The 21,748-nt window shown below is 39.3% G+C and overlaps 1 long non-coding RNA gene across 1 annotated transcript; it reads right to left on the minus strand.

Moving 5' to 3' along the window:
- Window positions 1–2,436: 2,436 nt before the first annotated feature.
- Window positions 2,437–21,388, minus strand: LOC148124025 (uncharacterized). Its single transcript, XR_015739934.1, has 3 exons — window positions 20,949–21,388; window positions 10,653–10,801; window positions 2,437–2,801 (listed from the first exon to the last, which is right to left on the minus strand). It is a non-coding gene; the product is annotated as an uncharacterized LOC148124025 (long non-coding RNA).
- Between the last annotated feature and the right edge of the window lie 360 nt (window positions 21,389–21,748).

Genomic DNA, 21,748 nt, shown 5'->3' on the forward strand with positions numbered 1-21,748 from the left:
GAAAAGGAGGGGAATAAGAATGGGGAAAAAGGAAATTAAGAGAAAGGACCAGAAAATAAAGAGGAACAGGAAACAAACAAGGATGAAAAGAAGATACACTATTCAAAGAGTGAGAGATAATGGGTGAAAAAAAAAGGGATAAGGAAGGGGATTCTGCAAGGCAATGTGTTGGGGTGTATAAGAATATATTGAAAATAGCATTTTGTAATGTATAGATGATTTATAGAGAAAATATAATGCGGAATCTGAGAAATATATTTATATATATTTGTGTTTTATATTAGATAAAGAGATTGATATTAAGGAAGAATGAACATGGTTAACTCAAATTATTAACTAGAAGGAACTATTATATTTACAGATAAGGATTGATAAAATGAAAAATGTGACAGAAAAAAATAACATGAGAAATGACAATAGAAAGGAGATGAGAATTTTAGATAACATTGTAAAATAAAATATGAGAATATACTAAGAAAAATGGAAGGAGATATATTAGGATTTGAATTGAATAAATGAACATAGAATCGAGATGAGAATTTTAGATAATATTGTAAAATAAGATAAGAGAATATGAATAGGGATTGGATAAGACAAGCTTAATGTTTAATAATGATAAGGATGACATAACATGAAATTAAACAAATAAAATGAATAGGTAACTATGTTCATGTTTGTACTGAGATGTGAAACCTGGAACCATATTGCTTGCCAAATGAGAATTTTTTATTTAAAAAATAAAATGAAAACAGGGAGAAAATTGAATAATGGAATTACTAGATATGTTTAACTGATATGGTGGTATGCATTTGGAGAGAGTAAGGTTGAAAATAAATACTGAAGGAGTATGAATTAATATGAATATAAGCAATGAGAGATGTATACTGTTAATGTATTGTTGTTATATGTACATTGAAATAAAATAAAATATTTTTGATATCCACTACTGCATTATAATCACTAATCATACAAATATTCCTTTGTCCTATCTCTATATTTTTTTCATGTAACTTATTGTAAAATTCCTTCTGATTCTTATTTGGAGCAATTGCCACTACTAACAATGGTTTTTGACCCATTATCATTTCGATTATTCTTCTTCTTTTATATCAGCATAAATTAATTTTGCTTTTATCCCTTCGCTAAAGCTATCCCTTTTTTTTTTCATCTGCCAATGCTACATATAGGATTCCTAATTTGGGGTATTCTAAACAATTCCTATGTTGCTTTTTAATATGAACCTCCTGCAGGAACACTATATCCATTTTTTGTTTTACTAATTTTACAAATGTTTGCTTTCTTTTAGTAGGTGAGTTTAATCCATTGATATTTACTGATAATAGTTTAATTTCTTCTTTGTCTTTGCCTTCTATTGACCCTTGTGTCTCTGTATTCTTGTTCTTGCACTTTCCTCTTCATGTTGTTCTTTCTCCTCCCTACTTCTTTCTTCCTGCTCTGATTCTTTTATTTCTTATTGTTGCTCTTCTTGGCTTTTGGACTCTAATTCTTCTCTGCTACTCTGTTCTTCCTTCTTCCCCACAAGTTGATCATATAGTTCCTGTGCCTTGTCTTAATTGTTGACTTTAATCTTCTCCTATCAAGAAATAGCATTTCTTCTGGTACTAACCACCTGAATAATATATTCTGTTTGGTCAATTGTGTTGCCAAAAAGTGGTAGCCCTTCTCTGCTCTCTCAACCTTCTCAGAATCTGCTTGTATTTCTTTCTCTTTGTAAATCATCGGTTCTTCTCTCGTTATCTTACAAACCTGATGTGTACTTCTCTTGGCAATCTATGCCTTCTGGCATAATTTGTGTAGATTCTATATACTTTGTCCAATTCATCCAGGATTTCCTGTTTGTCTCTTTGCAAGGCTTCCGCTATCAGTTCTGTTATTATCATTCCTAAATCTTCTTCTTTAGTCTCTGTGACATTTTAGAATCCTAAATAAAATGCTCTACGATCCATCTCCAAATGTATGAGTGAGACTTCTAAATCTTTATTTATCGCCATGATCTTTTATCTACCAGCTCGTTTCTTTTCTGTTTGTTCCGCTCTCATTTTCACTGTTTTTATTTTTTGTTCATTTTTTCTATTGCTTGCTGAATTGTGCCCATTTTGTCAACTATTTCTATACACAATTCTCTACTTTTATAAATAATCTGGTTTCTCTGTCTCTTCTATGTTCAAATTTTCTATAATATAGGTGTCATCTGTTAATCAGTATTCAAGAACCCCTCCCAAAAAATCCAAATTCATTAATACAGTATACATATGTCATATTATAACCAGTTGATTATCTATCTTGTATCTCATTAATATTAATATCTTAATCTGCTATTCTATCAAAAACAAATATATATATATATATATGAACTTATTATAATAATTTAACTAGTTTAAAGTAATACCATGTAATATATGTAATATCAATTACTTGTTTTAAGCATCTATTTACTTCATCACTCTAAAATCAATCAATCAAAGGTAAAAGGTTACACACTTTGTTTCAAATATATATCCAAAATTTATAGGATGCCTTTCCAAATTGTATTTAAATATATACATAAATATTAATCTTCCTTTTATACAATATTAGCACTTAATAATATAACAATTAATTACTTTGTTAATCAATTCCTCAGTTTTTCTATTGGTCAATTAATCCATTATTAGTTAACCCTTAATCATTAATCCTTGAAATAGTTAAACCGTTACTGAAATTCACAATTGTTTCGGTCTCTGGAGACTCTATTGCATCAGCCTCTTCCATTTTTTTCTTCCCTTTCTTCTCTATCCTTACTGTTGCTGAAAGAGAAAAGCAATCATCTTATTGTCCTGGCTCAATTCTTAATCAGTTCCACATGTTCCTCACATAACAGTTCTCAATCGCCAATCTCCTCTCCAGTCCGAGTCAAAGTAATACAATTCTATCCACTTTTGTTCCTCGCAACTTGTCCACTTTTCCAATCTGATTGCTTTAATTAACTTGGCAAATCCTTTCTCTTCCAAACATCACTACTCACACCACTGGATCACTGCAAATTATTGGGCTTCTGCTCACTAGTTTCGGAGACTCACTGTTTGACCATCCACAATCTGCGATCCTTCCCTCTTCTGATAGCACTCTCCACTTTTCACAATATTAAGTTTCCCAAATCTCATTCGATGTCACAGTCGTTGTCTAATTTCTTCCTTCCATCTTTAGTTTGGTTGTCACGACCTTGGGTCCACCATTAGGGAATGACAAGACACTTTCATGCTAAGTTTAAAGGGTTTCCCTTCATCGCAACAGGCGGTTGCCTTCCATTTTGCTGCTCTCCGGGCTTCCCTACTGTACTGTGAATCCCTCCAAGACTTGCTGCCTTCAGAGGGGCCTCCAAATGTGTAGATTTGGGTCAAAGGAATGGAGTTTATTCTCCTTTCCCCGCACTGCCATGATGTCATCACCATGGTAAGGTTGACCGCAGTAAGTTTCAAGGGACCTCGGCTCTGCTGGACTGAGCCGGATAATGGCAGCTATGCTGATCAGACCAGGGAGACTGCCTGTCAGTTTGCTTTTTCTGTGAACACTGGAGGAAGCTAACTGCCTTCCTGTTGCCCATGTGAGAATCCAAGAAAGGATTCTGTGCCTTTTGCTCTTTAAGTTTGAAAGTTGGAGTTAATCTATAAGTGTCTATTCAAGCTGAAGACTGAGTCAAAAGTGGGAAATGCGAGAGGCATGGCTATAAAAGATTGACACTCAATCTAATGAGCAGAAAGGCAGTTAACCCATTCCTTGGATTCTCCTCAGTACACTGGAGAACAAAGAATTCTAGAAGTGAACTACTGGCTAAAGGTTGGATTCCTGGACCATAGTCTGTACTATCCATGATGGCTTTTGGCAGGGGATGGGCTGTTCCACACAAAGACTAGGAAAAATGTTTTCGGAAAACAACTGGCTCAATTTATCAGGAGGGCTTCAAACTAAAATTGAGGAGAGAGGGTGACCAATTTTTAGAATCTCCAGGACCTAATTCCAAGCAAAAACCTCTAGAAAGCAAGTCAGATAATGAAGTAAAGAGGGAGGGGAAGGAAGACAAACTCAAACACTAAATAGGAGACATAGGAAGCATATCCATAATCAGACATAAAGATTTCAATTGCCTATATACAAATACACAAAGTCTGGGGAACAAACAGGGTGAACTGGACTATTAATACATGAAGGTAGATATGATATAGTTGGAATAACAGAAACTTAGTATGACTCGAACATACTGATAGAAGGATACAAACAATTCAAAAAAATCAGACCCCATAAAAGACAAGGTGGAGTTGCACTGTATGTAAAGGACCATTATATTGCTACATAAATTCATGAAACCAAAGACGAAAACCTCCTTGACTGTATATGAGTAAATATAAAAGAAAAAAAGAATGACATGGCCATAGGTGTACTAGTATAGGCCACCTAATCAAGCAGAAAAAAATAGATGTCCTTTCTGATAACCAACTGGAAAACACTACAATCTTAATGGGGGACTTCAATTACCCTGACATCAATTGGAAGACTAATTCTGCACCAAGTGAGAAATCAAATACCATATTTTTCAGACTATAAGACACACCTAGCTTTTGGGGACGAAAATAAGAAAAAGTCTCTGCCTTCTAGCAATTTGCCTCCTTGCAGCAAACAGCTTTAGCAAAGCCTGATTTAGCACAAGCAGCTCATTGGCAGTTGGATCAGCCTCCCAGAATACGGATGATCAGCTGTTCCAGGCTGTGGGGATCACTGCTGCCCATCACTGCTGCCACCTATCGCCACCTCCGCATGCCTCATTTTCGGCTTCCACACATCCCATTTTCAGCTTCTGTGAGCCCCATTTTTGGCCTCCATGTGTCCCATTTCCAGCTCATTCCAGGAGGTGGGTCAAAACAGGACGCGTGGAGGCCGAAAATGGGATGCATGGAAGCCAACAATGGAATGCGCGGAGGCCGAAAATGGGTTGTGTGAAGATGGCGATAGATAGCAACAGCGATGGGTGGCCGCGATCCCCGCAGCCTGGAACAACTGATCGTCGGTATTCCAGGAGGCTGATCCAACCGCTAATCAGTTTCTTGTGCTTAATCAGGCTGTGCTGAAGCTAACCATGCTATTTGCTGTTTGCTGCAAGGAGGCAAATTGCTGGGAGACAGAGGCTGGCGGGTGGGTGCAGCTTCAGCAATATTCGCTCTATAAGACACCCAGATAGTTCCACCCATTTTTTTTTTGGGGGGGGGGGGACAGTTTCTTATACTCAGAAAAATATGGTAAGTTCCTAACCAACCTAGCTGTTTATTGTCCAAAAGGTAGAGGAGGAACTGGACTTAATTCTTACAAACAGAAGTGATAGAGGGAGTTGAAAAATGCAGAAAACTTGGGTGAGGGTGTTATACTAGAATTCAACATAACACAAACACAAGTAATAGAACATAATGATACCAGAGTATTAGATTGCAAAAGAGCAGATTTTAATAAACTCAGAACTTGGGAAAGATTCTTTGGATGAAAATCCTAAAAGGGAAAACAACTCAAGAACCTTGGGAAACTCTGAAAAATATGATCAATATGAAAAAAATTTCTCAATACCACCGAGAAAGAAAAATAAAAAATCCAAGAAGAAACCAGCATGGCTGCACAAAGATCTTTCTGACAAGTTGAAAGGCCAAAAATAAAAATAAAAATGGAAAGAGGGACATACAGCTAAGGCAGAATATCAGCAGATAGCCAGAATCTGCAAAGATGAAGTCAGGAAAGCAAAGGCTGAGAATTAACAAAGACTTGCAACAAAGGTCAAAAATAATAATAAAAGTTTCTTCCAACATATAAATAAGAAGAAAAAAATCAAGGAAATAGTCGGTCCACTAAAGAGAGAAGACAGCAAGGAAGTAACAGGCAACACAGAGAAAGCAGAGCTGCTTAACCCATTGTTTGCATCCGGTCTTCACGCAAAAAGAAACTATAACCCAACCTATCAAAAATGTAACTGTAAAAGTCAGACTAGAAATAAAAGTTAAAATAAGCAAAAAAATAGAAAACACCTATCTGATCTTGATGAATACAAACCACTGGAACCTGTCCGATTACATTTCAGAGTTCTAAAGGAGTTGGCAAATGTCATCTCAGAACCATTATACCAGGGGGACTTCCTGTAGCACCCACCTTGAAGACAAACTGAAGACTGCCATCGTCCGCGGCTTTGATCCATACTGCTCCGTCGGAGAGCCACGTCTACCTGTTTTGGGGGCTGGAACCACCTGGTGGGGTGGTGAAGAAGGGGGAGACTGCCAGCTGGGTTGAGGGGAGCCGCATCTCCGCTCCCTGATTAGGCATTTTACTCCTCTCAAGCAATGGTCAAATATGGCCATCCTGAAGAGGAAGACCTGACCGGGACAAAGATTGTGCAGGAGTGGTAAAGGAGAGGACAGTACAGAGACCGATCAAAGAATCGCAATAAATGGACATAAGGTACCCTGGAATTAAGAGATTAAGAAATTTTTAAGAAATAGAGTCAAAGCGGCAACCCGAGAAAGTGAAAAATTTTGACAGCTGTAAGTGGCTTTGAACCTTGAAAGGAGTTATACTTAAGGAAGAAGTCAGAAAATATTTGTTTAAATTGGATAATATATGAATTGGCACCAAATAGACTTAAAAGCTGAATTTGAATGTGCTAAAAATTGAAAATTTGGACTTATTGGACTTTCAAAACCTAAAAGCCCTAAATAGAGAAAAGAAAGCAGGAAAAAAAGGGGTAGAAATTGGACATAACGGAGAGCACCATCTAATGGTAAAAGGAAAATTATGACTTTTTTTAAAAAAGGGGGGTCTGGTTCTTGAAAAAGTGAAACTTGTTATAAAACAAGAGGAACTTTGTTGCAATAAAATAGAGACCCTGCAAAGTGAAGGTGGAAATAAGGAATATTAGGTTTAAAGAAGACAGAGTGGGAAAAATACTTTGGGACTGTTTGGTAATTACAATTAAAATTTAATTTATGGACATTGGACTATTTAACAACCCGGGGAATTTTTTTAAAAAAGTCTAATAATAGTAGACTGTTCAAAATAAACATTAAAGACACTGGTGGAATTAAATTACTGGACAATTGAGTTGGACCTAACCACTAAAGAAAGGCATAAAGAAGATTTAAAAGAAGTGTACAAAATTGGCAGAACTTTTTTCGGAAATGAAAACAGAACTAAGAAATATCAAGGAAATACTACCAGAAACAGAAGAAATGTGCTGCACTGCCTTACAATTTATAGAAATGGTGATTTTGGAGAACAAAGAACAAGAAGAAGTGCCAGAAGGGGAGGAGTCAGTTACAGAAAATGCCAGGTTTAATCAACAAATGCAACAGCACACATTGAAGTGGAAGGGGGAAAATGGAAATTATACCCTGGAGGTTTGAGGAGACAATTAAAAGGGGAAAGGTTTGGAAAGCCAAACAAAGAAAAAGGAAACAGCAAAAAAGTAAATCACAGAAGAAAGCATTAAAGAGGGAGGGAGATAGAAGTCAGAGTAAGAAATGGGAAGGAAAAACAAGGGGAAAAAGAGGTAATAAGAAAAAGAACCAGAGAGAAAGGGGATATGGGAATCGAATAAAAATGAAAAGAAATTGCTTAGTCCCAAGACACAAAGATAATGGGTAGCTACGGATTTAAAAAAGGGATTCTGCAAGGTAATGGGTAATATTAATATATTTGAAATGTTAAATGATTTAAAAAGTAGCTATACTGATGGTGTTTTTTTTGTACTGTTATTGGATTATTTGTTATCTGTTATTTTAAATTATACATAGATATAATTGGAATAAAAATGAAAAGGGGGAGATATGAAAGTACCAACATCAGTTTCTATATGATATGATATTTGGAAGAAAAACTAAATTAGAAGATAATTAAGATAAATACCATGCAGAATCTTTTAAAAGTATATATAAATCATGTAGCAGCTAAGAGATTATCATTATTAATTTAATGTGATAATTAAAATAATGACTAAATCATGTTAAATATTATGAACAAGGGGAACTAATTGAATGATGAATAAAATAAAGGGGTGGCACCTCAACTTAGTAATTAAAAGTGGAGGCTTTTGAATTTATTAATTATTGGAGTTATAATGGAATTTTTGTATAATGAAGCAAGAATATGTGATGAATTTACATATATGACAGATACAAGTATACGTACAAGGAATATTGAATTAGAAATAAGAATTTTAAAAATTATATAAAGAAATTTGTATTAAAATGATAAGAGAATAATTAAAGAATAGAAAAAGTTTAAGATATGAATAGAAATATATGGAATAAATGAGAAGAATATTAGAGAAAATTTACAGAATTCATAAATGTAATGATATATGAAATGAATATGTGACTTTAAATATTGTATAAAGAATTTGTATTAAGAAGAGAATATTTGAAGAAAAAATGGAAAAATTAAGATATGAATAGAAAATACATGTAATGACATGATATGAAACTGAATATGAAAGGTGAAGATGTAACTAAGGTCATGTTTGTATGGAAATGTAAAAATCTGGAACCAAACTGTTCACTAAAAGAGACAATTTATAAAATATAAAAAATAAAAAACTTTGAAAAGAACCATTATACCAAATCTTTCAAAAATCGTGGAGCACCGGGAAACTACCAGAAGACTGGAAAAGAACTGATGTGATCCCCATCTTCAAAGGGGAGGTGGGAGATCCAGGAAACTACAGACCAATTAGCCTACCATCAATGCCTGGGAAGATACTGGAAAAGATAATAAAAAAACATCTGCCAACATCTAGAAAAGAGTAAAGTAATAACTAGCAGTCATCATGGGTTTGTTAAAAACAGATCATGCCAAACCAATCTTATTTCATTCTTCAACATAGTGATTAAATTAGTAGATCAGAGAAATACTATATACTTAGACTTCAGTGAGGCATTCGACAAAGTAGACCACAACTTACTTCTTGGTAAGCTAGAAAAAAGTGGGATAGATAGCATCACCAGCAGATGGGTTTGTAACTGGCTGACAAATCGTATTCAACGAGTAATCCTTAATGTGTCTACATCTACATGGAGGAAAGTAAGCAGTGGGGTACTACAAGATTCCGTCTTAGGCCCAATACTCTTCAATGTATTCATAAATGACTTAGATGAGGGAATAGAAAGGGAACTTACTAAATTTGCAGGTGATACTAAGCTGGTAGAAATAGCTAACACCCTAGAACAGTGGTGGCTAATCTTTTTGCTGAAACGGAAGCATGCGTGCATGCCAGAAACCAGAAGAGCAGCTCCCCAATGCATGTGCATGGAGCGCTGGAAATCAAAAGTTAAATGTCCAGCCACCTGGTCTTCTGGTTTCTAACACACATGCACACGTGAAGACCAGTTGACCAGCACACGCATACGCTCTAGGGAGTTGATCTTCTGGTTTCCGGTGCTCCTGCAAACACCAGCTGGCCAGCGTACTTGCGCACACTAAGACCAGCTGGCCAGTGCATGCATGTGCACTGGGAGTTGCTCTTCTGGTTTCTGGTGCTTCCCTGCGTGCAAGCATCAGCTAGTCAGCACACATGTGCATGCCAGAACGCAGAAGAGCAACGGGCAACAGCTGGGGTGCCTGGAGAGATGGCTCTGCATGCCATTTCCAGCATGCATGGCATAGGTTCGTCATTACAGCCCTAGAAGATAGGCTCAAGATCCAGATGGATCTTAACAGACTTGAATACTGGGCCTTATCTAACAAAATGAAATTCAATACAGAGAAAAGTAAAGTCTTACACTTTGGCAAGAAAAACTAAAAGTACACATATAGACTCAGTGAAACCAGGCTTAATAGCAGTAATTGCAAGAGCAATCTTGGAATCTAGAGGACAACCAGTTAAATATGAGCCAGTAGTGTGCAGTGACAGTCAAAAAAGCCAATGCAATCCTAAATTTCTATGTCTGCATAGAACCTGTTCTATGACTGCTTATGTTTTTGCCCACCCACTCACCCGGGCTCTTACCTGACCTTTATTTCCTGATTTTCCAACTTCAGCTGCCGTGCAAGGCACAGCTGCAGTTAAAAAAGCAGGAAAAGGGGGCTGTTTCAAAGGCTGCTTCTCTGCACACAGCGTGCTGATTATGATTTATAGGCGTGCCTGCGCAGCGTAGCACATCATAAATCACCAAACCTCGTAAATCACTGAACCAGTAGTTAACCCTGTCGTATCCCACCCCCGGGTACAAGCAAGATCAAATGAGGTTCTAATACCATTCTATAAAGCCTTAGTAAGACCACACCTACAGTACTACATCAGTATATAGTTTTGGTCACCAAACTATAAAAGAGGTGTTGAGTCCCTAGAAAAAGTGTAGAGAAGAGCAACCAGAGATTAAACTGGAGATTAAAACATATGAAAAACGGTTACAGGAACTGGACATGACTAGTGTAATGAAAAGAAGGATCAGGGGAGACATTATAGCAGTATTCCAATATTTGAGGGGCTGCCACTGAAGGGAAAGAGTCAAGCTATTTTTCAAGGCATCTATAGGCCAAGGAATAATGGATGGAAACTGATCAAAGAGACATTCAACCTAGAAATAAGAAGAAATTTTCTGACAGTGAGAACACTCAATCAGTGGAACAGCTTGCCTTCAAAAGTTGTGGGAGCTTCATCACTGAAGGCTTTCAAGAAGAGATTGGACAGCCATTTGTCAGAAATGGTGTAGGATCTCATGCTTGGGTGGGGGGATTGGACTAGATGACCTGCAAGATCCGTTCCAACTCTGTTTATCTGAAATTAGAGCTGAAAAATGACTTTATGTTCTCAAAATAATGCAAATCAATTTTACGCTACACTAACTCAATGAAATGTTCCTGTGACTGCAGCGTACATTTTTCTCCTCCATTTTATGGAAATAAAGATTAGAAATTACTATTGTGATATTGCGTTCGCAAAAGACGCTGACACGACACGGAACTTCTTCAAACAAAGCAGTTTATTGTTATGATTCTGCAGAAACGGGTTCACATCCAAGGCAGCGGGATGGAACCCAGAGCCAAGCCAAGCATACATTCTTATACTCCCAATACACAAAAGCGAGATACAATGTATCAGCAATACGGAACATTCTGTTGCTTCATCTATCTGGGGCTTTGCACGTATACCAGTTAAACAATCCTTGTTCTTGTTTCTCCGAAAAACCGCTGAGATTGCTTTTTGAAACACACACACATACACACAGTGGAAAAGTACAGAATACAAAATGGAGAGCTTATCTAAAATGGAGTTACATTGGTTCACTTCTCACAATTCCCCCCTTTTTCTGGTTCATCTTTGTTTCAAAAGCAAATAAATCAGCTGTTACTTGTTGCAAAGCCACTTCTGAGTTACTATACAGAAGCTTCTCTCCTTCTCCATTATGAAATTTAATTTTCCTACAAGCTTGAGTACTCATGTTAAGTAAATTAGGAATACATTGTATGCAACAGCACAAGCAAATCAAAGCAACTATTATGGTTATAATAGTAGTTAATATGGATTTCCACCAGGAACCATCAGGCAACCAGGACCATAGGGCGTCCCACAAAGATCCTGCTATATCTGACTCATCCCATTCCTTCTGATATTCATAAATTCGGTCTTCCATATCTCTTATGGTTCTGGTAATATTGGGCTCATAGTCATGGATATATGTGCAACAGTGGGAATGTACCAGAGCACATACTCCTCCCTTTGCTGCAAGGACTATGTCCAAAGGGTCACTTGCCTGACTTCAGATAATTCTTGATTAATCATTTTAATACTTCTAACAGTGTCATTAAACATGGCAATAGTAAAGTTGTTCATTCGAGTCATGTCCCTATAATTCATACCTACCCCAAGAGGGAATATTAAGGCTCTTGCTAGTCCCTCATACCAGGACCTGTGATGTATTCCAGAATCAACCTCTCTTTTGTTCCGGATTCGAGTGTTGGGTAGTTTGTTCAACTTGTAAACTGCAGGTAACACAAACCCTATAGTGCAAGTGCCTGACCATAATTTTGGTATTTCTCTGTAAGCGTATTTCCCACACAGCAGCCATCTATTCCTTCCCATAACCCAAGTCAAGTTTGACACTCTAGTCCAGTTGATCATTTCTTCAAAGTCAACGCACATTTGACAATAATATTTCCAGAATGGCAGATATTCATTCTTACATTCATAAGTGGTAACCACACTATGATTGAAACATGTTTCAGGCATTTCCCAAGTCTTATTACACTTTTCCCAATCTCCAAGGAATGGTCCTCCTTCAACACTTCTTTTAAAACAAACATAAGCTGTCTCCCTTAAATGAATGAATACCTTTTTCGTTACAGTCCCTCCTACAGGTCCAGTCTTGGTTTTGGCTTTCCCGTCCGGCACCATCATCTGTTGTGTCAGTGGTATTCCATGCAATATAACCCCTCCTCTCCCTGTTCCAGGCATATGCATACACAACCAACAATTTGTCAGATTCAAAGTTTGTGCGGTCTCCCTAATGTCCGTAATATACGAATTCTCTGTCCACAAATCATTTCCCAGGTCTCCAGCTTTTTGCACATGTTCAGTCTGTTCGGTTCCTGCTCTTTCAACCTGTTGCAAGACAAAAACACTCACAAGTACAGTTGAAATACACAGAAACATATTTCTCAGTCCTGATTCTTTTTCAGAGTCAATTTCAAAGGTTGTCCTTCCACTGGGTGGCTTCTCCAAGGCTTCTCAGGTTCTGGAGCTGCTTTCACACGACTGTAGTGAGTCCATCCACTTTCTTTCGTCCGGACAGCAGACTCTGTGGTAAGAAGCACTTGATACGGTCCTTCCCAGCTAGGTTGCAATTTCTCAGTCCTCCAAGTCTTCACAAGCACCCAATCACCGGTTCCGTAAGGATGCTGAGTCCCTACCAAAGGTGGTCATTGTGCCAAAAGTCCCTGTTTATGGAGAGACAATAAAGACCTGGACAGTGTCTGCAGATATTTTCTCACAAACATATCACGAAACTCAGGAATGGGACTCCCGTAGTTTGTGAGATAGGGTTGTCCCATTAACATTTCAAAAGGGGATACTCCAACATCTTTTCTTGGACAAGTGCGGATACGTAGCAATGCCAAGGGAAGATTCTTTGTCCATGGCAGGCCATTTTCCAAACCTAATTTTGTCAACTGTTTCTTGAGTTCAGAATTCCCACGTTCTACTTTCCCAGAAGATTGGGGATGCCATGGTGTGTGTAAATCCCATTTCACCCCCACAGCCCTCATGACTTCTTATAATATATTTTGTGTAAAATGTGTGCCTCTGTCTGAATCTACTACCGCTGGCATGCCATATCTGGGTATGATTTGTTCCAGCAGAATCTTAGTCACTGTGGCAGCTGTTGCCTGCCTGACAGGGTAGGCTTCCATCCACCCAGTCAAATGATCCTTAATAACCAGCAAGTATTTCCAACTCCCACTAGGTGGCACTTCAGTGTAATCAATCTGTATCTTCTGGAACGGCCAGACTGCCAAGGGTCTACCCCCCTTGTCAGTCTTCCATGCCGATGACTTATTCACTTTAAGACATATTAAACATTTCCAACAAATAGCATGTGCAGTAGTCCACATATTCAAACTCCAATATGTGGGCTTGACTGCTTGTACTAAAGCTTCGGTCCCCCAATGACTTCCCTCATGTAAGTACTGCATAACATTCCTCATTTGGGTTTCAGACAATACTCTAACCCCATCTGCTGTTACCCATCCTTTCTCAGCTTTGTGACATCCCTCTTTTTCCAACTTTTCCCTAGTCTTCTCATCTGGCTCCCAAACTTCTTCGGGCTCTTCTTGCAACATGGGTACTGATACCATCTGTAGGATTACCTCCCCAGCTGCTTCTTTTGCCCATTTGTCTGCCCATCTGTTTCCAACAACCTCTTTTTCCATCCCTTTCTGATGTGCATTGATATGCACCACAGCTACCCGATTTGGATACTGTAATGCATTCAATACCTCTTCCACCAGTTGTAATTGCTCTATCTGCTTCCCATCAGTTTTTATGAATCCTCTCTCTTGCCAAATTTTCCCAAACGTATGGACCACACCCCAAGCATACTTGGAATCTGTCCATATCGTTACATCCATACCTTCAGCCAATTCCAAAGCCCTTTTTAATGCAAAAAGTTCACATTTCTGAGATGACCATCCTGCTTGCAAAGGTCCTTTTTCAATCACCTCCCCAGACTGAGTAACAATGGCATACCCAGCCTTCTTTACACCTTCTTCCACTCTACTAGAACCATCTACAAACCATCGTTCTCCCTCATCCAGGGGAACTTCCTCTAAATCCTGCCTCACCTTAGTCATTGCATCAACCTGCAACAAACAATCATGATCTTCCACATCCCATTCTTTTCTTGCTCCTTCGAGAAATTCAGCTGGATTCAAGTTCTTATCTGTCCCTATGACAATATCTGGACTCGTTCTTAGAATAGTCTCATACTTCAAAATCCTTCCTTCTGTCATCCAAGTGGATGCTAACTGACTCAACACCGATGTAACTTGATGAGGAGAATGGACCACCATTGCTCCTCCAAAAGTCAGTTTTCTACTTTCAACCACCAACATAGCAGTAGCTGCTACTGCTTGCACACACACTGGCCATCCTCTCACCACAGGCTCCAAAGTCTTGCTCAGGAAGGCGATGGGTTGAAATCGCCCCCATTTTCTGAGCAAGCACTCCTACAGCCACTCCTGATTGTGCCGATACATACAAATGGAAAGGAAGTTTCAGGTTCGGCAGCGCCAACACTGGAGCTGTTGCCAAAGCCTTCTTCATCCCTTCCCATTTATCCTCATCTTCCTTACTCCACTCAATGCATTCATTCTTTCCTGCAATTTCTGATTCAGGAACTGCACAAGTAAAGCATACTGATCAATCCATGCTTTACAATAGCCAACCAAGCCTAATGCCTTCCGCACCTCCGTTTTGTTTCGTGGAGGAGCCAAAGTCATCAGACCCTTCACTCGCTCTGGATCCAAAGATCGCACTCCTTGCTGTATGAAATGGCCCAGATACTTCACCTTCTGCTCTCACGAACTGAATCTTTTCTCTTGACACCTTCAGCCCTTGTTCCTTCAACCAGTTCAATAGTGCAATTGAACTTTCCCTCACCTTGATTTCCTTCTCTCCTGACAACAACAAATCATCAACATACTGAATCAAACTGATCCCTTCCTTTTTCGGAAAAGTCTGCAACTTCTCCTCCAAAGCCTGTCCAAACAACAGGGGACTTTCAGTGTACCCTTGAGGCAACACTGTCCATCTCAACTGCTGTTTCCTCCCTGTCTCAGGATCATTCCATTCAAAAGCAAACAAATCCCTGCTCTCCTCCTCCAAAGGACATGCCCAAAATGCATCCTTCAAATCAATGACTGTAAACCACCTATCTTTCGGGGGTATCTGGCCCAAAATGGTATATGGGTCAGGGACCACCGGGAACCGCGGTATCACAATGCCATTGATATTTCTCAGATCTGCCACCAGCCTAAACTTTCCATCCTTCTTTGGTACAGCCAATATTGGGGAATTGAAAGGAGACATGGTCGGTTCCAGGAGACCTTGTTGCAATAATTGGTCAATCACTGGCTTCAGTCCCTCTCGTCCCTTTTTACTCATAGGGTACTGAGGAGTCCAGCTTTTTACAATTCCCGGCTGTACCTTAATTTTTATGGGCGGAATGTCCATTCTACCCACATCCTTGCCATCTGCCCAAACCTTCTGATCTATCCGCTCCTCATCCTCTGCCTTCAACATACACATTCGTACTCCTTCTTTTGTACTCAGCTGGAATCCAAAAACTGACATCAAATCCCGACCTAGCAAATTGACTCCAGCATCTGGTATATACAACAAGTCGCTCACAATTTCTATATCCTCATAAGCCATTTCTACCTTTTCCAACACTCTTACTCTATTCTGTTTTCCACTTACTCCTGTCACTAAAATAGTTTCATTTCCTCTCATTCTATTTAAAATAGGTGCGCATACCGAAGTATAACTTGCACCCGTGTCTACCAGAAACATAAATTCCTGGCGGCTAGGACCCACTTCTATCTTTACCAATGGCTCCGCGTGGGTCTCTTTAAAGGAGCCGGAACATCCCTAATCTTCATACAAGGCGTAACTGCGTTCAGGCTTAGAGCCTTTGGAACACCGGCGCGCAAAGTGTCCTACCTTCCCACACCTGAAGCAAGTTCTATCCGTTCTGCCTCTACCTAATCCTGTCCCTCGTCCTCTGAAAGGTCTGCCCCGAGAAGCAAATCCCCTTCCTCTATCTTGGAATCCTCCCTTTGATTGTACCCAATTTTCTTCCATTGTCTTCTTCACGTCATTTTTGGTTACGGCCTGAGCGACCGCTACCATCATCTGTGACTTTTGTCTGTTTTTAGCAGCATCCCTGTTAACAAAGGTTTGCTGAGCGCTCCGAATCAAAGCTGTGATTCCTTCTCCTCCCCAATTTTCAATTTTCTGAATTTTCTTCTGAATATCTGGCCAAGCCCCAGATACAAACTGCATTTTCAGCATGGACTCGAAAGCTGGAGAATTAGGATCTACTCCAGAATACTTCTCCAAACTTTCCCTCAACCGGGAGCAATAATCTCCGGGAGATTCATCCTTCCCTTGTTTGATCTCGAATGCCTTTGTTAAATTACGACTTTGGGGCACCGAAATCTTGATCCCTTCTACAATCATGGTTTTCAAATCCCTCATGTTTTGCCGGTGATTTTCATTTTGTATATTCCAATCAGGAGGTGCCAAAGGGAATTTGACCTCTCCTGCTACAGCATTTGGGACTCCCACTTGGAGTCTTCTCCAATATTCTAATGCTCCTTGTCTAATTAAATCCCGTTCTTCTCTAGTAAACAAATGTCCCAAAACATACATCAGTTCCTGGTAGGTATATTCGTTGGGTCCTAAAAACAACTCAAGTTCTTGTCCTACCTTCTGCGGATCCTCATGAAGTCGGGGAAGTGATTCTTTTAGTTCTCTCAGTTCCCCTGACCACATGGGTTGAATGGCGTACATTGCCACAGGCTGCCCATTGGCGTCCAAGCCGTTTGGGACTGCCCTTAAGGGGAAAGCCTGCACTTGAGGCAGGGGAGTTGGAGGAAAAGGAAGATTTTGAACATTTCTCTCCAAGTCCCTCAACTCTCGTCTCAAGGGCGCGTGTGGTGCCGATGGAGGGGTATCAGGTAATGGAATATTAGCCGCATCGTTCAAATTTGGTGGAACATATCAAGTTGGGGGGACGATAAAAATCATTGTCCGATTCCGGATCTTTCTTTGTTTTGGACACAAATTGATCAGCCGGTGGCGGGCTGGGTCCTTCAAAATTTACATGATACCACACCTCGATATATGGGATCTCAGCATTTTGTTTATGAGCCAATATATAATCTTTCAATTGGTTCATCCAATAGACACTAGTCTCCCCCTCCGGAGACCAATGATACGGAAATTTTGGATCAATTAGTGGATATTTTGGCCACCTATATTTGCACAAATAAATCATGTGCTTCTTCTCAAGGTTCTGAGTAAAATGTTTGAGATTCGGGGAGAACCATTGTTGCAACAGTTGTCCCAAAGGCGAATCTACTGGAATAGGTTTTCTGCCTTCTTTTTCTTCATCTCTTATCTCAGTCTTAACTTTTTACTTTGTCCTTTCCCCATTTCTATTCTTTCAGGCTCCCAGAGCCTTGACTCACCAGTCCCAGTCCTCCAGCAAGCGCTGGATTCTCCCAGAGAGTTTAAGGACCTCTTTCTTCCAGTCTCCTAGCCTCAATCCTCCAGCAGGCGCTGGACTTTCTTTTCCAAAGAAAATTTAAGGACCTGCTTTCTGTCTACTTCAAATGGAAAGAAATAATATTACCTGATCACTCCGGGAACCTTCCTTCAGGTCTGCGGATGTGTGGGCGTCCCCAACTCAGGTTTTTTCTTTTTCCGTGGTCCCAGACCACCTTCTCAATTTCAATTTTCTTTCTCTTTTTTTTTTTTCTTCACACCGGTCTCAACTGCTCCGAAGTCCGGTCGGTCTATCTCTCTGGGTTTTGCAAGATTTGAGACTCCTGGGACCTCTCAGGATTCGGGGAGAGATTTGTCTCACAAAAGGAGACGGAGTGGCCACTACTCACCTGTCCCCGAGACCCAAGAATCGCCGTGGAATCTCCTGCCTGGCTCGCCACTTGTGATATTGCATTCGCAAAAGACGCTGACACGACACGGAACTTCTTCAAACAAAGCAGTTTATTGTTACGATTCTGCAGAAACGGGTTCACATCCAAGGCAGCGGGATGGAACCCAGAGCCAAGCCAAGCATACATTCTTATACTCCCAATACACAAAAGCAAGATACAATGTATCAGCAATACGGAACATTCTGTTGCTTCATCTATCTGGGGCTTTGCACGTATACCAGTTAAACAATCCTTGTTCTTGTTTCTCCGAAAAACTACTGAGATTGCTTTTTGAAACACACACACATACACACAGTGGAAAAGTACAGAATACAAAATGGAGAGCTTATCTAAAATGGAGTTACATTGGTTCACTTCTCACACTATGATAATCAAGCATTTTTTACAAGTGGATTTTAGGTTGTACAGTATCACTGTGATTTATAGGACTAAAAAAATAAAAGACTAAAAACCATTTTTCTATGTTCATTAATACTATTTTATATTATGAAATAGTTAACAATATAAAAACTATTTTTAATTTGTACAATAGATATTTCTCTTCTTTTGAAACAGAGAAATGGGGTAATAATATTTTTAAAGAAATCACCCACGATGCTTTTTGAAAGATCAAATGGAGTTTGTAAAACAAATGTATTCTTTTAGACCAGGGCTGTCAAACACCTGGCCCCTGGGCCAGATGCATTATGTGCTGGCCATACTTACACCTGGTTTAGTGAAGGGTGAAAAAGTCCCAATACATCACCTGACGATGCCAGTATGATGCGAGGCATCCCTGCTTTAGAATGAAAATAATCCCTATGCATTCAGTGAGAATTAGGCAAATTGCTTAGGCAAATTTACAGGACACTAACTTTATTTTTCCCTTCAATTTATAGAGTTTGAATGAAATCATTCATAGACTATGGCTGAAATAAATAGACCGAGAATGATTATTTATAAATATTTCTTTTTTTAAAAATAACATTTTTATTTTTTATAACAACAACAAAAACAAAACTTTCTTTCTGTTCATCAGTGTGTTAGTTGGGTACACATTTCTTTGTGCACATAATAACATTATCATATTTTATTTATATATGTTTATAATCATTCTAATCAGTATTTTATATCACATATGTATCATTTATTAGCCTTAACATTGTATTTATTGACTTTCAATAATATACTTCACATTCATTTTCTTACTCTGTCTAATTCATTCAATTATCAGTAATAGATGTTATACTGTACTTACGTATTTCAATTTCTTACTCTTCTATCTAGCCATCCATAAAATAAATTCCAAATTTTATAATAATCTTTTTTCTCTTGTTCTCTAATTAACATTATCAATCTACTTGTTTCTGCACATTCTATTATTTTCTTAATTATTTCCTCATCCATCGGAATTTTCTCATTTTTCCAATTTTGTGCAAATACAGTCCTGGCTGCTATTAATACATTGATAATCAAGTAGTTTAACTCTTTGTTATAACCCTTAGGCAAAATTCCCAATAAAAATGTCTCTGGTTTTAGATCTATAGTTTGTTTTATCATTTTCTCCAGCCACATATATATTCTAGTCCAATACTTTTTAGCTTCTGTGCATGTCCACCACACAGGGTAGTATGATCCTGGTAACTTTTGACATTTCCAGCACTTCGCTGACATCTTGGCAATTCTTGTTGGGTTTAAGTGCCATCTGTAAAACATCTTATACAAATTATCTTTATAAGCTGTTGACATACTTAATGTATAGTTTCTAGACCATAGTATCTGCCATTTATCCAAATCTATTCGATTATTTATAAATATTTCATATACTTTGTTTACAGCTTCAGTAAAAATATCACAAGTACCAATTAAAATACCTTCGTCATTATTGTCAAAAGTTAAAGCAGCTGTATGAAAGGCCTATGAAAACAAATATCACCCTAGAAAGGAATCGTACTGTACTGTTTTAGCTACAATGACAATTTCGTGTATAATACGCACTGGAGAAAATGAAGTGACTATTTAACATTACTAAATATGGATTCAACTCTGTTACTCAGTTTAACATTTCCGATGCTGCGTGCTGGAACATGCATCCTTTGAAAAGTTAACTTTTTGCCTTAACTTGGCTTTGCCACTATTTTTAGAAGTGTCCTTTTGACTATTTTTTAGATTTGCCAAGTTGTACAGTAATGATGCCGTGAACGGGATCAGCTTTTGTTGGTGTACCATAGTCAGTTGCTTAGAAACTCCAGGCGCTCTGGTATTCCCCTCCCCCGCACCCAGCAGTGAGGTTTTGTGAGATGAGGTAATAGCTAAATGGAGGACGGGAGGGCCTGCAAGCGGAAAGCAAACCTGGGGCCTGCCCAACCGGTAAAGAAAGGATTGATGGCATCTCCTCTGTTAATCTTTTGGACGAAGAGCCGTCTGACGAGATGAGAACCCCAGGCAACAGAAACGTCTTTCAGTGTAGGATTTAAGAGCAAGCGTAAGGACAGAAAAGGTGGCGCAGTTTTAGAGAGCGCCTTGAAAAGCCTCCCCCACCCCCGCGTGAGTGGGATACGTGCACGTAGCCTTCCAACAAGCTCAAGATAAGCGCCGCCTGCAACGGCGGGAAAACACCGGATTTTATTTTTTCGCCCTACACGTGGAGTTGGTAGGCTACAAACAACTCAAACTAATCACTTGTTCAGCGAGAAAGTAATTCCGACCTTCTTGTAGTCCGATCCCCTTCTTCCTGAATAATTCTGTAGAGTGCGCGTAGTTCAAAGTCAAACCGGAGGCAGTGTCGAAATGAGGCGAGCAACGCGCCTAAGGCAGAAGAGGAAGTAGTTAGTCATAAGTGCCAGCCCCGTCGCTCCTGTGCCGCTTGATCCACCGCGTCTGGAGGGGGGATCCATTTACACCAGCGAACCGTTGCAGCGGAGCAAGTCTCAGAAAAGGGACGCTTGCAAATACGCCACCATAGTTGCCCGTTAATGTCGGCCAGTGGCGGTTGCGTGACGTCTTGGGAAACCTGCATTTGGTGAGTTGCTTTTAAATTCGTTTCTGTTCCGGGCAGTCGCCTTGATTAGAAGGCAGCAATCGATTTTGTGTTTCCATCCCTGGCGTTAAGCTTGATCAGCCCTTCTGTCCCCAGAACTTAGATATTCTCTTCTCGCTTTCACTGGCAGTCCAGGGAGGGTGAACGGAAGGACGATCTTGTGGGTTGCAGATGCGCCGTGTTCGACAGGCAAGTATCTTTTTGTATGTTCGGGAAGGTTTAGACCATCTTAATGGCGTTTTTTTGCTTGCAATCTGTCACTCATGGCATAAATCTTCCAGTTTTTCCCTAAACCTTGCTTGCACCGCATGACAGTCGGCTGACCTTCAGAGACTTGTTTGAAAATAGGCGAAAATACTTCTGTATTGTACATGTTCATTAGCAGTGCGTTTCTTCTCTCGATAAGCATAGTCTAGCTGAAGTTTGAACAAGAATTTGCTTTCATGTGAATTATTTACATCAGTGGGA

Source organism: Pseudonaja textilis, chromosome Z (assembly GCF_049901715.1).
Source record: "Pseudonaja textilis isolate UNSWEBS1 chromosome Z, rPseTex1.2, whole genome shotgun sequence".
Lineage (NCBI taxonomy): Eukaryota > Metazoa > Chordata > Lepidosauria > Squamata > Elapidae > Pseudonaja > Pseudonaja textilis.